Genomic DNA, 17,307 nt, shown 5'->3' on the forward strand with positions numbered 1-17,307 from the left:
CAGTCTCAATACTTTTATTTTTGTTGGTTATGTTGTTAACTCAGTGTCGTCATTTTATTTAACTAGTAGTTCTTACAAGGTCCAGAGTGTGTGTTCTGTGTCTATTAGAGATGCTATGCAGCAACTGACTGAACATGTTACTGATACATTGCGAGGTTAATGCTCTGCTCTTATAATATTTGGCACATTCACATCCCTCCTGAGTGAGTTTTCCATTCATTCAGCCCACATTTCCCTCGACACTGTTATATCCTGCACAAAGGTGCTGTTGAAAATGGCATATCTGTATGTATTCTATTCTTCTGTTGTTCTATTCTTCATACACAGTATTGTATACGACGTACAAAAAGGACCATTTGTTACACTGCACTCATGTTAGTCAAATTCCCTTGGGAATGAACTACTCAGGTATTTTTATGCAACCCAAACAGAGTATCAAGAGAATACATTAAAATTTAAATGAAACACCAAAGGTTTGTACCATGTAGCTGGTTTAAGTGACTATGCAGGTTAGTGTTCACTCGTGTTCACAGACGTAGTACTGTAATTTCACGGCTAACCTGCTCCGAGGTGTTCTGGGTAAAAGATTTCAACCCGAAATTGGACCGATCAACTGTGAGAAAAGTGACATATAGCTGACGATTCAACGTGTTGCAGTTGCTTCAATGTTTGTAACCCTGTGTACTTTTGAGCACAAAGTTTAAGAAAGTTTATCGGAGAGAACGAGTTTTTAGGGATAGACGTCATTTTACATTAAGCTATCATTTATTTCTTCTACACAATCAACAATCTTTCTCCAGGAGTTCTCTCTTACTTTGGCAGCAGAAGCAGTGTTACTTTATGCCTTACAGTGGAACCTCGGCGTATGAATTTAATTTGCTCTGGAGGCGAGTTCTTGAGGTGAAAATTGAAAAATATGACCAATATTCCCAATACAAATGTGGTGTATGTAAACTGTTTGGTTGCATACAAAGAACTGACCCAAGCCAAGCATTCCATGTCAAGGGTCCTCACAGGAAGTTGTGCCACCAAGCTTGGGCTAAAAATAGAAGAGACCACCCATGCCACCAATCTGTTAACAAAAAACACACAAAAAGTCAGCTAGCTTTGGAACACATGCCGAAGGCAACGTTGGTATTGCGGGTTGATTCTTTCGAAACAACTCTTTTGCTGACTGAAAAAATTGTAAACTTGCTTTGGTTGGCTTTCCACTGACGCAAACAAGTTTTAAACGTCTCCCAGACATATGTGCAACTTAGTTGGCGTTCAGTTCGGTTCGTTCAAATGCCGAAAATGCTTTGTATGCTGATGCAAATTTCTTGCAAAATTACAATTCTTTAGGCGAAAACTTGTAAGAGACGGCACTCGTATGCCGAGGTTCTACTGTAGTTCCTGTTCCTCAGTGGGCCCTGGTGGTCCAGTGGCAGGATTCCATATGCTGGGGTTCGATTTCCGGGTAGGGAACCAACCCACCCACTCAGGGGTTAACTCTCAGAGCCGGTCCCAAGCCTATAAAATCTGAGGGTTGTGTCTGAGGGTCCTCAGGTCATGTGCTTGTATTCCTCTGTTGCAACCTTGAACAGGGAGCAGCCAAAGGACAACAACATTTCAATAACCCAGAGTTTATTCAACTACCATCATTGAATAACCCCTCATTTGTTGATGTTAGTCTGTATTAACCCTTTTTACCAGTAAACTGGAGTTCCCTTAAACCAGCAGAACGAAAATTGACTTATGAGACATTTTCAATCCGTTTAAAGTGGTTGTTTTTATCCTTATCGCAAGCGTGATGTAAAATGAGTCAGGACTCTGTTGCCTTTCAGTGTGAGACGTGTGTTTTTCCCTCTCTTGGATAACCTTACACAGAAACACCTTCAAATTTTAGATGACTATCAACAAGCACTTGGGGCATCTCGGGGAACAGAAATGGGTTTGATATCACCATTTACTTTGGAGATTTGGAGAAATATTTCTATTTTTTGAAACCATTTTTATTTTTTTTGTTAACATTTCTATGAATATATTGCCTCTAAAAGGCTAGGTAAAAGCTAGATATAAAAAACTGCACATTCTTAAAGACGTGAGTGTCTGCCTTTATATGAGCTTCATATTAGCCACCACTGTGGAGCGTGACATGACAAAGTAACTTGATAATGAAAACAGACACAACAAAACAGGCAGATAAGAGTTAGCTAAAATAACTGACCATATTTATGTTATTTGATTACTTTATTCAGGAGCTATCACTTATTAACTTAGCCAGCCAACAAAACTTGAGACTGTGGAGCACATAGCAGTCGTTTAGTAGCTCAGTGGGCTAGCTAATGGATTTATTTCTATATATTTACTCTTCCGCTCCTGCTCCAGTGTAAGTGTTCATTCAACAGTGGGGAATTTGCTGTGTATAGTTTCTCCGAACTGTCTTATTTAATCCACAGCACTTACTAAAATAAACCACCTCAGCGCATTACTTTTCCAATTCTGTAGCAGAGAGTCAGAGAAGGCATATAATCCGCCATCCAATGCTAATGCGTCTGAAGGTTTGGCTCGTATTTATCACAGAGCTGATATGTGACAGCGCCTGTGTTTATTTTGCTATTCAGCTATTCACTGCTATTCAAACTCGTTTTATTTACCGCACTGCAGACGTTTTCGGATGCCTCCACCTCGCTGACCTGCAATCAGAAACTAATCATAAATTCCCCAGCCCTTTGTTTGTCTGGTGCTCGGAGCAAGGATAGCCAAGGCATACAATATACACAAACATGTGAAATAGATTGCTGTGGGATTATTTCGGACAGGGTTAGTGTTCCTGACCCTCTTTTTTTTTTGTAATCTACACGACTTCCATGTTAGGTCAATACAACAACTCAGCGTGACAGTTGAAAGGCAAGCCTCTTTTTCCTTTTTTCAGTTGTGCTTTTGTAATGTTTTTAACAATGAACACTGTCACAACGCAGCTTATTTCACTAATATATAAGTTCAGGATGTAAATTTTACATTGAAATTCATCCCTAATGAGCCAGAACAGAGGAGACGATGCTGGGGGAAAACTCCCTGAGACGATACGAGGATGAAAATCTTTGAGAAGAATCAGACTCAATGGCGTCTCCATGGACTCTATATTGTTCTCTATAAAACTTAATTTAATGCCATAATGCTTGGCTTCGAGTTGAACAGCAATCAAAATCAATTTCCTCACTCGTATCTCAACAGTATATAGAAGAGCTATAGAAGCTTATTAAAGCTGTCAGATTAAGCCTGAGTTCCCTCGCTGCTCCGGGGTTATCCAACATAATCAGCAGCCAGTAATATACTTGAGAGGGTTATAATGATTTTATTTTTGGCACCTTAATAAGACAAAATGCTCCCAAGACGGATAACGTCAAAGCTAAACAGCAAAGCTTTTTTTGCATACTTGTTGAGAAGTCCTGAGGCATGGTCATGGTGATGTGGTAACTAATGCACCTGCTGTATAATCTATTTTTCCATTACGATCACTACATGGCCACCACATTTAATCCATTTATCTTAGTTGTACACCATTTTTCATTCATTCCTGCCTATTGTTAAATGAATTCTAACCAATCTCTCCTGCTTTTTTTGGAATAGCTTGATATTTTTAAGGACTTGAATGAATCCCTGAGTAAAAAAAAGACATAAAACCAGGGCTACTAAGATTGATTGATTGATTGATTGAATGACCTTGTGCTCCCGATATATAATAATATAATAATATATAATATATAATAATAATATAATAAACATGCCCCCTTTTCCCCCTCTACTTAAAAGTGGAAAAGTTTTCACTCAGTCCCACTCCTGTTCAGACAAATCCAGGCAACGATAATAATAAATAATAACAATAAATTGAACTCATTTTCATTGAAAATGAATACGTTGAAGTGATCCGGTATTACAAAAAAAAAAAAAGAATGCATAATGATGCTTCCTTGCTGTCTCTTTATTATTTCAATTTATTTATTTATTTATTTTTTTGCAAAGAATATCGGCAAAAGAACAAGCGACAAAAAAGAAAAAAAGGTGCAAGAGTGCCATTATACATTTAAATGCTCTTGTAATCATCTAAAAAACAGCCTTCATCTCGGATTTGATTCCTTTTCACGGTTGATGAATAGAAAACAGGAAAACAGGAAACAGCTGTCCGTGTCTTTCTTTTATTTTTTTTATCAGACAGATTCTGTCTTGAGAGTACAAACGTCTTCCTTCTCACTGGAAAATAATGATTTTTTATTTATTTATTAATTTTTTTTAGAATTTATACAGAATTTAACTAATTGCCTGCAAATGGCTAACCACAGCTGCCATGTTGGCCAGCTGTTATGATGGGCCGTCAAACATTTTGGATATTAAGATCCTTAAGATACGCTTCCAGAGAGAGATGATACCCCTCCAAAGGTATTGGAACACCTTTATTTCCTGGTATTTGTACGTGAATATGTTAAATTGACATAGAACATGGCATGTTTTGTATCAGACCACCACATTTTTTAGCTGAGCAAAAGTACTGGAACATGCGTCCTGTTGTAATGATTGTTTAAGCAATTAATAGCTCTGAGTCATTTGCTTAGCTTACTCTCGGCTTAGCTGTTTTGCCAAAAGCCGCTCAGATGTGTCCATTTTTTTTTTCTTCTCTGTTTAAGCTGTTTGTAAGAATGGATTTATTTTTGCACTTCACCCTCAAGGCATTATGCAGTCAGTTAGTTCTATAAGCGTGTTCAAATACTATTTTACTATTTCTCTCACTGTGAAGGATGGAGCATACAGTTGAGGCCAAACGTTTTAAACACACACCTCGGCTGAAGATCTGCAGCTTTCCACAACTTCACATTGTTTTTGAAAGTCAGTCAGTGGATCTACTTGTTTCACCCCAGAGATCATTTCAAAACAATTGAATAGACCTGGGGCAGCATGTTGGTTTAGTGGTTAGCATTGTTGCCTCACAGCAAGAAGGTCCTGGGTTAAGGTCCTGGGTTCGAATCCCGAGTTCGAACAGGCAGGGGCCTTTCTGTGTCGCGTTTGCATGTTCTTCCCATGCCTACGTGGGTTTCCTCCCACAGTCCAAAAACATGTACATTAAGTTGCTTGGTAATTCTAAATTGCCTGTAGGTGTGTGTGTGGTTGTCTGTCTATATGTGACCCTGCGATGGACTGGTGACCTGTCCAGGGTGTGCTGGGATAGGCTCCAGCAGACCCCTGTGACCCTAATTAGGAATAAAGTGGGTATAGACAATGGATGGATGAATAGAAATGTTTATTTCAGCTTTAATTCACTATTTTAGAATTTCAGTGGTCAAAAGTTTTAATACAGCAAGTTGGAGGGTATTTTTCCACAGAATGTAGAAATGTGTGCTTGGTTTACCGACTTTTATCTCTCTGATACATTTATTAGTTCAGTTAAAAAAAAACATGGATTTTGTTAGTCAAGTTCACATCCCAGAATTCAGAACTTTCGGGTTTTTGTATTTCACAATGATAATCACACGAAGAATATTTTGCAAAAATCAAGATTCATCAAAAGATGTTTTCAACAAAATGTTCTGGAGGAGGCATCATTCAGCAGCGTGTCAATCAGTTTAAACCCTGTGTAAGGATTATCTGTATTTCTGTACTAGCCGATGACATAATGAACAATTATAATGAGAAGTACTCACAAATCCAGCTCATCCAGTACATTCAGGAAAGGTTTCGGGTTCAGCCAGTAGACTTGAAGAAAACAGACACGAGTACAGCTCACCAGACACGTGGCCTTTCATCACTCATGTTAAGCTGCAGAACAATGTGGCATTTTCTTGGCTCTTCCACCCCCTCCCTTACTCATAGCCTTTCAAAGTAGAGTCTTGGCCTTATCGCGCCAGCACAGCTGTCGAGTCACACAGATTCATGACCTGACGCTCGATCATTTCAAAAGCTCTTCTCGAAATCAGCGAAGTAACTGCGCCTGTTGAGGCTCTAGATTGAAACCGTCCGGTCTAATTGCACCTATTATATCCTTCACTCATTTTTCATAATTACCTTCTACCCGTGAACATGCTGCCGGATGGGAAGAAGGCAAAGAGAGGTACGCACATAAAGGTACTGTAGTGTGGGCGCTGAATCTGTGCCTGAAGCAGGTATCCACAAATCCAAAAAATGATGCTTTAGTGTTGTTCCTGACATCACTTTATTCACTACAGCTTTCTCTGAGAAACGATTTTCAGCTCCTTCAGCATCTTCTCTTCGGAGCTTTAATTGAACACCTGTTGAGATTCTTCTTCGTCACTATCGAAGATTTTTACACTGACTTGTTATTAACGGCGCTCGTACCGACGTAGTGTCACGGAGGTTAAACAAATACCATGGAAAAAATATGCTAATGTTGGATATAATGAACGAGAGGCAGAGTGAGTGCGGTTGTGGTCTAACACCTACTGGATTATGTTGGTTGTTATGAAGCCATGTTTTATGGATGAAATTATTGTATTAGGGATATACTTTCATTTATTTATTCATTTTTTTGGCTTTTGATAGCAGTCTGCATCACTTAAGATGCGTATCCGGATACAGTCATTTGTGAATTTCCAGTACTATAGTAAACAACACATATATCCAAACAAGCCAGTTGTGTCATATCACCAAACGTCACACACTCTGCTCCATTCAGCTTGTGAAAATGATGTACTCGGAATTAAGTAGGCACACTAGAATCCATCTTTAAAATTTCTAATATTCATTTGTTAAATAATTGAATGAACAACACGGGAGATTTTCACAAAAGGATCCCATTTGTAAATTCAGAGATGCAAATATGCAATATTCAAAATATTGATTATCCGGAAGAGGCGCAGGTATTGACGCAATATTCCATTCATCTGTCCATTGTCTGTACTTCTTATCCTACACACAGGAGTCACAGGAAACCTAAAGTCTATCTTAAGGGACTCTGTACAAAAGAGGGAACACTCTGGACAGGTTGCCAACCCATTGCAGACCACAATCGCACACTGTAGTGGTGCCAGTCAGCGTACAACACCTGTCTTTGGACTGGGGAGGAAACTGGAGTCCACACACACACATAGGGCAGAGACAGGCATCGAATCCCCATCCCTGTAGGTGCAAAGCAAACATGGCAACCACTAAACTAGCGTTTGTCCTTGATACAATGTGGATGAATTAGAATATGTTTACATCAGGTCATAGCTTGCATAAGCTCATTCAGTCATTTTATTTAATTCTGGCACGCAGTTCTTATCATGTCCTATAACAAAGCCCCTGTATGTGGCTCATTACAGAACCCTGGTCTGAATACTGATCTAAAAAAACAACAAAAAAACCACAACAACAATGGAGCAGCTTGTAACAGCAGCGGGGAGCATTACGGAGTAAACAGCTTCCCTCATTATGTTATTTGTTTGCCGCAGTTAAGCAAATGGTTACAAATAAGTGCTTTTAAAAGACTCGTAGTCAAGGACACAAAATGGGTTTCTCAGTCCCTCATGGACTGGTAATGGTGAGGAGTGTATTTCTGAAACGAAGCCTCTTGTCTGTCTAATATAGCTCCTTACGTTAGAATGTGGCGAGCTTGTAGAGGGGAGCTCTGTGCGCAGTTTATGGACACTGTGTTGCATACAGGATGAAGATAAATGACACAGTGAAGGCAATCACAGGAGTACAGCGGGGGGAATCTCGGCACGTCTGCACTGGAAGTCACTTTGTTTTTTGGTGTGAAGGTATGCAATGATGGAGAGGGAGAAAATAGGTGAAAAAGACTATGTTTGTGCCTACTGAGGGAAATCACTGAGAAATGTGCTCCTCAGTTGTATTCAAGTTGAATTAGATTTGAGTCAGTGACATAATATGAACTTAAAACACTAGTACCCTGTATTGGGGTGCATAAACTTTTGCACAACAACTCAACACTTCACCGGATTTATAATTATTAAGTTACAGTAACCTTTTATCATTTTATCATGTGTATTGTAACATTTTAGCATTTTATCCTGTGCCAGTTGACGACTACATAACATTTCAAGCGCACATACAGATCTATCTGGGTTTGTTTTCTTGACTTTGTTTGCCTCACCAAGTCAGAGCCCTGCTGTGGTGGAGAATCTAGTGGAGCTAGATGGACAGAGAAATCCGTCAGTGTTTATTTGCTCACTCCTACGCTAGTGACCATGTCAGGGTTCCGAAAAAGACTAAAAAAAAAAGAACTAGACTCTTAAATTAAATGTGGCTTTCAGTAACGTTTTAAAATAGTAGCACAGAAAATCTGCTTTCATAGTTAGTGCAACATCCATCTGATATATCTTGGCATGCTCTGTGCTGATTTTAGGATTTGTATTTGACCTTATCTTATGACCAGAATGTCTTTCGTTTAAGACCAAGGATTTTTTTCAGTTGAATAATCAATGTGTCGAGCACAAACACTCCGTCGTAAGCCACATATAGAGATATCTACATATTAATGCCTATTGTTACCCATGGATAATGCACATACAGTAGATAATGACAAAGACCACGTCTTTGGTTTGTACAATAGTCTGTCTCAATAAACTCTTAAAAGGCATTGCTACTCGAACCCTGACTCTGTGTGGTTCTTTTGGCACTACTTTTCCCTGATATCAGTGAAGTGGCAGACAGTGAACTGGACATGTTCTACTTGTCCTACATGTGGTTCTATCCTAGGGGACACCCTGGAAAGTGTGCCAACCCATCACAAGACACAATACACACAATTCAGACATGCCGATCAGTCTACAAGACATGCCATTGGACTGGGGGAGGAAACTGGAGTACACACAGGAAACCCCCGGATCATGGAGAACATGCATACTCCATACACACAGGGCTAAGGCGGGCTTATTTTTGAGGCAAATGTGCCTCCCTAGTGCCATATCAATAAAAAATCCAATAAATAAAACAGATTAGTTTTTCTTATACCCTTATTGGGAATCTCAGTCTTACCAGGTTCATGCCACATTTCTTCCTGAACACATAAGAAAAGTCTAGTAGCTATAGTACATAAATATGTGTTTGAGACGTGATGTTTATTTATTCAGTAGAAGACACATTGAGTAGCACACCTTCACTACTCCACTACTACAATGGTATTGCACCATCACTTTAATTTCTGAGCATGTGCACAAACAAGGCATGAAAGCATTGCGGGATACGTGCTGCAGCCATCTTGAGTGCACATATGCGTTGTTAACAACAAATATAAATCAAGCCTTTACGGCTGTGTCAACATCAGACGTGGTGTGTGGTTGTAACTTACACAGCCAGCTAGATATATATTAGAGTCCTTTATGCAGGAACACTTATGAGTATATTAAAGTTAATTTCAAGTTTTACCAGGCAAGTAAAGGACACAAGGTGGCTAATTGTATTCAACTCACACCTGTTTGTAAAAATAGCTTGGACCCGGGAGGTGGGTTTCACTGGCATTCAGCTTAATAAATAAGGTCTCAGCTAGAGCCTGTGATTATACTAAAGGCTTGACGTGTTGTCGATTTTTGTTCAGCCCCCTGATTAAGCATGCCAAGTCGAAGCCTGTGGCTTATTGTGCAGGAGGAAACTACTGCGGTATACCAGGAGCTTTTGGAGTGTCCTCTAAGCTGTTATTGTTATGTGACTGTTGTTCACGCTTGAGAACAAGCATTGAGGCTGTGGCAAAATGATCTTATTTGTACTTCTGCTCCAGAACCCATTACGTTGCCTTTAGCCAAAGTGGACAGTTTTGTCCTGGTTGGCCCATGAGAAAGCCATGGAAGGACCCCGAAGTGAATTGAGATTCAAGCTCTAGGCAGAGCTGTGGCATGTGTGGTGATGTGTCTCTGCAAAGGTCTCCTCTACAATTAACCTTGTGTGACGCACGAGAGCACAAAACAAACAGCAGTGAAGCCAGTGTACGGTTGAGTGAGCCTTCGGCTGATGAAGTGCACTGCCTGCCATTTCATTAGAACTGAAAGTAAGACCTGAGCCAAACTTCAAGCCATCCATCTAACACAGAGTGCACTATACTAAATACAGAAATTGCCTTATTTATGAGAACCTCCTCTGTGGTGGTTTAATATTAATGTTCCCTTCAACAGGGCTGCAACAATACACCGACTTCAAAACTGATACTATAAGGTAATGTCTCGTTACTGTACATTTTTTATTTTTATTTTCTCCCCAATTTTGTTTTACCAATTCTCACTCATAAATCCACTCCAACTACCCTAGGACAGGATGAATGCTATCATACTTGTTTCCAGATAACTTTCACATTTCACATCACAACTGGCTTTCACATAAAACGCAATGAGGAAAGCTCTATCTACCCTGTTTCTCATGCACAGACAGCAACACATGTCTAGTTTCACTGTGGAGAGTGAGTGTGCCATCCTTCTCCCCTAGGATAATGGCTAGACTGGCTCAAGCTGACTCTAACAACTCTATGCAGCTGTGGTGAGCAGAAAAGCATCTCGAATCATATTTTACAGCAAACATGGAGGTGGCTGGGCTACAGATGTTTTTTAAATGGTCAATACCATAATACTGTATTTTTACTATCATACTTTTGAAACTTATAAATAGCCTTTATTTGTCACATATACATTACAGCACAGTGAAATTCTTTCTTCGCATATCCCATCCTTGGAGGTTGGGGTCAGAGCGTAGGGTCAGCCATGATACAGCACCCCTGGAGCAGAGAGGGTTAAGGGCCTTGCTCAAGGGCCCAACAGTGGCAACTTGGCGATGCTGGGGCTTGAACCCCCGATCTTCCGGTCAACAACCCAGAGCCTTAACCAAAACCAAAGCTAAGTATATTGCCCAGCAGACTTCGGTGTAACATATTGCCATGTTAACATTGATAGTACACTTTTATTAGGACTGTAAATTTTCAACAGAGTCCTCTTGTGTCAATTCTCCATAATTCTTTGCAGTTAAACTCTGTGAGTTATAACCTAGTGTACAGACTGTTTCTCCTGTGTGTATATGTGGAAGCAGTGACTAATGCAGCAGGGATTAGCCTGTGAGTAGTTGCAGAACTCTGTATGTACACTTTGTTATGAAAGTGTTCATCTTCCTGCTGACTGTGGGCGACGGCTTCTGACGGTACTGACTGAAGGCAAAGAACCTGTTATACTGCGGTAAAACTGTGGAGGGGTATATTCACCTGTATGCACATTCAAAGACTGTCATAAACTCTGGTAGTTCTTGTCTCTGTGTCCGTTCCTGTGTAATTAAATTAGCATTAATGAACAGTTTTGTTGGAAACAGGAGAGTCAAGGTGAGCATTTAATTCTCTGGGTTGCTTTTAAAGAGCTTCCTCTCCTGATGCTCTTGTTGGATGTGGTTTGTCCTTCGTGGTGGTATGCTGACATTACCCCGGACATCATGGCTGGTCTCCTGCTGTCGTTGTCACAGATGTGCCAGGCACTAACAATATGGCCTTTTTTGTACTCCCTATCGCCCATTATGTTGTGTGGATTGCAATATTTTATGTACAGCTGTAATATTGCTTTGCTAATTCCCAGACGAACCCATAGTTTTATAGGGGTGGTGGTAGTTCAAGTGGTTAAGGCTCTGTGTTGTTGAACGGGGTTCAAACCCCAGCACCGTTAAGCTGCCACTGCTGGTCACTTGAGCAAAGCTCTTAACCCCCTCTTTGCTCAAGGGGCGCTGCATCATAGCCGCCTCTGTGCTCCAACCTGACTTCCTCAGCTGGGATATGCGAAGAAGAGAATGTGTTCTAATATATGTGTGGTGATAATGACGGCTTCTTCTTCTAATTCACCCTTCACACTCTGCTCTTACTTATGGAATGTGAAGTTGGTGAAAATTATAAATATATAGGCGTCAAACCTCCAACACAATATCGTCCAGTTTTTGAGCTTTATATGTCTAGTAGGGACAGTTTTAGACAATCCTGATAGATATATATTATAGTATAACCTAGCATTGCATTTGATAATATATGTACAAAATAAAACAAGTAAAAAAATGCTTTTAAAGAGATTAGCATGTAACTGTATGGAAAGTATGTAAGTGCGTTTTTGTCATATAAACCAAGATAAATGTTGTCTGATCTTTTTGTGCTGTATGAAAAGCCTACTAAATGTTGCAGTGTTATAAGTAGTGCTCGTCCTCTTTGCTTCTCCTCTTGTGCTTGTCTCACCCCCTAGACTAAGTGGACATTAAGTCCCTTGGGCCGGGGCTCATTGTCGGCTAGTAAAACCCAGCAGCAGAACTAATTGCTAATTTGTGTTTAACCAGAGGGTCTTTCCAGCTCATTAATCAAGTAAACATCCTTTCCTGTGAAGTATCAGCTCATTTTTTTGTGTGTGTTCTCATTTTGTCCTGTTTAAATGAATGAAACTAACTTCTGTCCTTGTGGCTGCTACATGGTTAAGCTTGATTTTGTTACTCCTCACCGATGCTAGCAAGATTTTATTTATTTATTTTTTGCTAGAATTAGGATGTAGATGTAAATGTAGGAGTCGAACCAAACAGGAAAAGGTTATATCTCAGCCTTAGTAGCATTTTTTTTTAAAGGCTAGCTTTGGCTTAACTGCAGCTTTGGTTTGGATTTTAAGGACTTGTATGTCTTTCAGGTCCGTAAGCTAGAACAATGTTAGTCAGCTAACGGAAAGTAATTATTGGTATATACAGACGTTGAAGCCGCTGTCATGAGTGAAAGACTGATAACCAGTTGATAGTTGAGCTGCTATTAATATTTACAATATTAAGATGTCCGATGAATAAAAAATGGAGTGAATGAGAGGCAGTGAGTTGTGGCAACAACATCTCTATGATTTCTGTCGCTAACAATTTTGCTAGCTTGCAAAAATTCACTAGATGACTTGCAGAAGTCTTGAAGACTCCAAATTTGCTTAAGATTAACATATTTATTCCTGAGAAATTCTTCAAAAGCTCTATTTGTGTGAGCTGGGATTGTTGGACATTCTTACTTGCTAACAGGTTAAAGTTGTTTGATGCCTGAACCTGTAAAAACGTCACTTTCTTCTGTGAACCAATACATAGCATTGTTTACATTTTGCCGTGTGGCTTCTACACAGCTAGATGTTTAGACATATCTTGCTAATGTTTCCCAGGAGAGGTTTAGCATTTAGAAATTTTAAGAGGAATGTAAACAATGTGAGCATCTCTATCCCCTGTTCAGTGTTTATTCCCGTTTCCCCAGAAGCCAGGAAAGACTGCATCATTGTTCAGTCATGCGCTTGTCCTACATTTCGCTTTGAGGTGCAAACTACCAGCTGAACAGAGCTAATGTATTCTCAAGCCCAGCGCTCTGATGTGAGCTGTTTGGTATGAGTGTCCTGTTTGCAGGACTAATTATGGTTTTGACATTAGGGAACACATCAATAGCTCTGAGCTTATGCATTGCTCATGAAGATTACTTTGTGCAAGTGATTGATTTCGACAGGAAAGCAGATGGACACACTTCTGAAAATGATTGAAGTACAGTATTGTTGTTTAATATCTGTATTTATCAAGGATGCATATATACATCAGGGTTGAGTCTAGTTCCATGCTTATTTACTTGTAGTTATAAACAAATGCTCAGATACCATGCGATACTATGCGACTTTTAATGCTTGTTGTACGATGTACGATGAGCGGCAAATGCTTTATATACAGTAATATAGATAATCTAATATGTACATATAAGGACTTGTGTACAAATAGGTGCAGTAATATGGAGATAATTACAGTTGGGTATATACAGTATTATCAACATGATATATAGATCTGTGTGCTATGGACATGATATACAGAATACTATGGATTATGTATAGGTAATACAATATGTACAGATAAGCGCAGATGTTCAGATAGGAGCAGTATTTTGGGGATAATTACAGGTAGATACATACAGTATATATCAACATGATATATAGATGTGTGTGCTATGGACATGATATACAGAGTAATATGGACAGTATACATATGTGCTATATACAGGAGATTAAGTGCCATGTGCAAACAATACAAAGGATGTACAGACTGATGCTGAATTATATACACTATTATTATATGCGCTTCTTCTGAATGTCCTCAACTGCAGGATTTCTTGGTCTTGCTGTTCCAATAGTTTTGAAGGAGACTGTATTTCTTTTCTTGTCATTTCTATTTTTTGTGCCTAACACTATGATCAGGAATAGTGAAGTTTTCACCGTCAGTCTGTTCCAGTACCTGTAGTTCCAGCACAGCAATTTTAGGCCTCTCGAACTTTGTCACCAGTAGAGAAAACACTTTGATTTGCACCATCTGCTCGATCAGCTCGGTGCAGTCCCACTCTTCACCTCCTCACCCACTCCATATGACAATCACTACATTCTGTGTAGCTGTACCCCGGTGTAGTGTGTCATCTCCTGCTCTCTGCATCAGGCAAAGCGGATTTTTTTCCCTGGAGTTTCATGCCTCTGGGCTTCTTTGAGGTTTACTGAGTGCACTATAAGTGACAACAAATGCTCTTGTGCTCTTTGTTCCATCAATGATACGTTACATACATAGAAATTCAACCTCTTGCGAAGGTATGAATGTGGAACAGTGTTGGTTTGGAGTACGCAAAAGCTTTCGCAAGAGTAACTGCACATGTTGATTTGAATCAAGGCAAATCAAGGTTACATTTAGTTATAAAGAGGTGAAACGACATTTCTGGCTACTTCATTTTGTCGATTTAGAATTTTTTAAAATAAAAAGTCTGGTTTGTGAGCTACCAAAATCCCCAACCACTTCCCCTATGAGCCAAGCTGATTTAAAGCTCATGTTTAGTAATTAAATACGCTCCCCTGACGCTCATTACCTCTTCTGTTTCTGCTTGAAATGTCCCTCATTCACACTGCTGTACATGAGTGTAGAGTAGAACCAGGCTTTGTAGGATTTAGTGTTTTTGCGAAACACAAAATCACGCAAACTCTGAAGAGAATGCCGTTTTTAACAATTATTTTTTCCCCACAATCAGAGATGTACAGCCGGTTTCGGCCAAGACCCACTGTGTGATATCATCAAGTCCTCTCAATTATGTTTACTTCACAGTTTGTAATATGTCACATAATGAGGCACAGAGAATGATGCAAGTACTCGTAGGCAGTTTATTAGAAACAGTGAGCAGTTTATTGACAGCAGACAGAGCCAAAAACCAAAGTCAGCAAACAGGCTACAGTATGTTCAGGCTATAGCCAAGCAAGATATCAAAGAGCAGGCGGGGCGAGCAATAAAAAAATAATAAAACGAGGCGAGGTCAAAATGCGAAAGAATGAACAGTGACAAGGCTTGGTACCAATGGCAGCCTGCAACAGAAACTTTGAACAAATACTTTGCAGTCAATAGAAGACAAAAGGGTTTAAATGAGCAAATTAAGGAAGCAAACTGAAAGCAGGTGAGACGAATCAAGATACGTGAGGGTAGCAATCAATGACAAGACACGGGTGGAGACAGGACTTGTACCAAAACAAAACAAACACATGAAAACAACGAAGTGAGCACTGTAGGGCTGTGGGATCCTACCCATGCTGTGTGGCTCGGCTTGCAGCGTCCGGCATGGGGGGTGGCGGCGGGGGGTACTCATGATGTAGGAGTATCTAGACCTGTGCTAACAATTTTACCAGTTAAAGTACAAATAAACTTCAAGTTGCATTGCAAATTTTCATGTTCATGTTAACGATTATCTCGATTGAAGCATTGTGCGTTTATTGATAAGAATCAATAACAGCTATTCTCTGGCTGCCTGCTTATTAAATACAGTTTACGGAAATCACTTTCTGAATGAAGTATCTTTATCGATGTTAATACTAATGCTAATACTAATTCAGAATAAATTCCACTAATATGATCGGTCGAGAGACGTTCTAAAAGCACTGTGTTCTCCACTTAAAATTCCACTTCCTTGTTGGGAGCGGTTACTACAGTAGTGTTAGCCACATCATCAGTGGACCATGTAAATGATACATTTTTTTCAGAAAGGTAGCTTCTTTAATTGCTCCAAGAAAGAAGAGACGCAAATTTTACAGGAAGCACCATTAACGGGAATGTACAAATAAACCTCAGCTAGCTAGCCAACTAGCCGGTGTGCTAATAAGTGAGTGAAGCATCTTTTGGATCAGTTTTCACTAGCGGAGCAAAGTAAACAGAACATATGTCTGAAATGTTACATACTCAAAAAATACATTTTTTATATATTGAACTGTTGTATAAAAGCAAGTCATCCTGCAACTGTTAGTATTTACCATTATTTCGATATATTTGGCTTGAAGGCTGATTAAACTGTATTAAAAGTCAGCTGTTAGAATGCAGATTTCTTGGTGTAGAGATGATTCAGGAGCTTTGTGGCAAAGATCAACACCGTGCCACTTTCTGAAAAATATGGTGTATTTGCAATAAGAGAGAGTTTAGGGGTACATGTGGACCGTCTCTGCTGACTGTTCTCATGGCAGGAGGTTATACTGTGTACAGATCAAAGAGCTTTTTTAGACAGTTCTAATAGATTCAGTGGAGAAATGGAGCAGTTACACAAGTCAGATAACATCCTAGTTTTTTAAACATCCTGTTTTAAAACGCCGCTAGAATATAGAATACGATACAGCTAGTTAAGTTTTTTTGTTAAAAATTGGGAAAAAACACAATAACAACATTTTTATTAAGTGAAGAGAGAAAAATGCTTCATAATCTGATCCCCCCTGTAATAGTGATTCAGTATTTTGTCAGGAGTGTCTGGTCAGTGCAGTGTCAGGAGTGTCGAGTCAGTATGGTGTCTTGGGTCAGAACTGTGTCAGGGGTGTGGGGTCAGTAACATGTCAGGAGTGTCGGGTCAGAACTGTGACAGGAGTGTCTGGTAGGTACTGTGTCAGGAGTGTCGGGTCAGAACTGTGACAGGAGTGTCTGGTCAGTACTGTGTCAGGAGTGTCTGGTCAGTACTGTGTCAGGAGTGTCGGGTCAGAACTGTGTCAGGAGTGTCGGGTCAGAACTGTGGCAGGAGTGTCTGGTCAGTACTGAGTCAGGAGTGTCTGGTCAGTACTGTGTCAGGAGTGTCTGGTCAGTACTGAGTCAGGAGTGTCTGGTCAGTACTGAGTCAGGAGTGTCTGGTCAGTACTGAGTCAGGAGTGTCTGGTCAGTTCAGTGTCAGTGTCTGGACAGAACTGTGTCAGGAGTGTCGAGTCAATACAGTGCCAGAGGTGTCTGGTCAGTTCAGTGTCAGTGTCTGGACAGAACTGTGTCAAGAGTGTCTTGTCAGTACAGTGTCAGAAGTGTCTTGTCAGTACAGTCTCAGGAGTATCGGGTCAGTACTGTGTC

General features: G+C 39.9%; 1 protein-coding gene across 2 annotated transcripts in view; it reads left to right on the plus strand.

The window, feature by feature from the left end:
- The window catches only part of LOC131349041 (Kv channel-interacting protein 2-like), a 199,092-nt gene that overhangs the window by 46,543 nt on the left and 135,242 nt on the right, over positions 1-17,307 (plus strand). The gene's annotated exons all lie outside the window — the stretch shown is intronic.

Source organism: Hemibagrus wyckioides, linkage group LG29 (genome assembly GCF_019097595.1).
Source record: "Hemibagrus wyckioides isolate EC202008001 linkage group LG29, SWU_Hwy_1.0, whole genome shotgun sequence".
NCBI lineage: Eukaryota > Metazoa > Chordata > Actinopteri > Siluriformes > Bagridae > Hemibagrus > Hemibagrus wyckioides.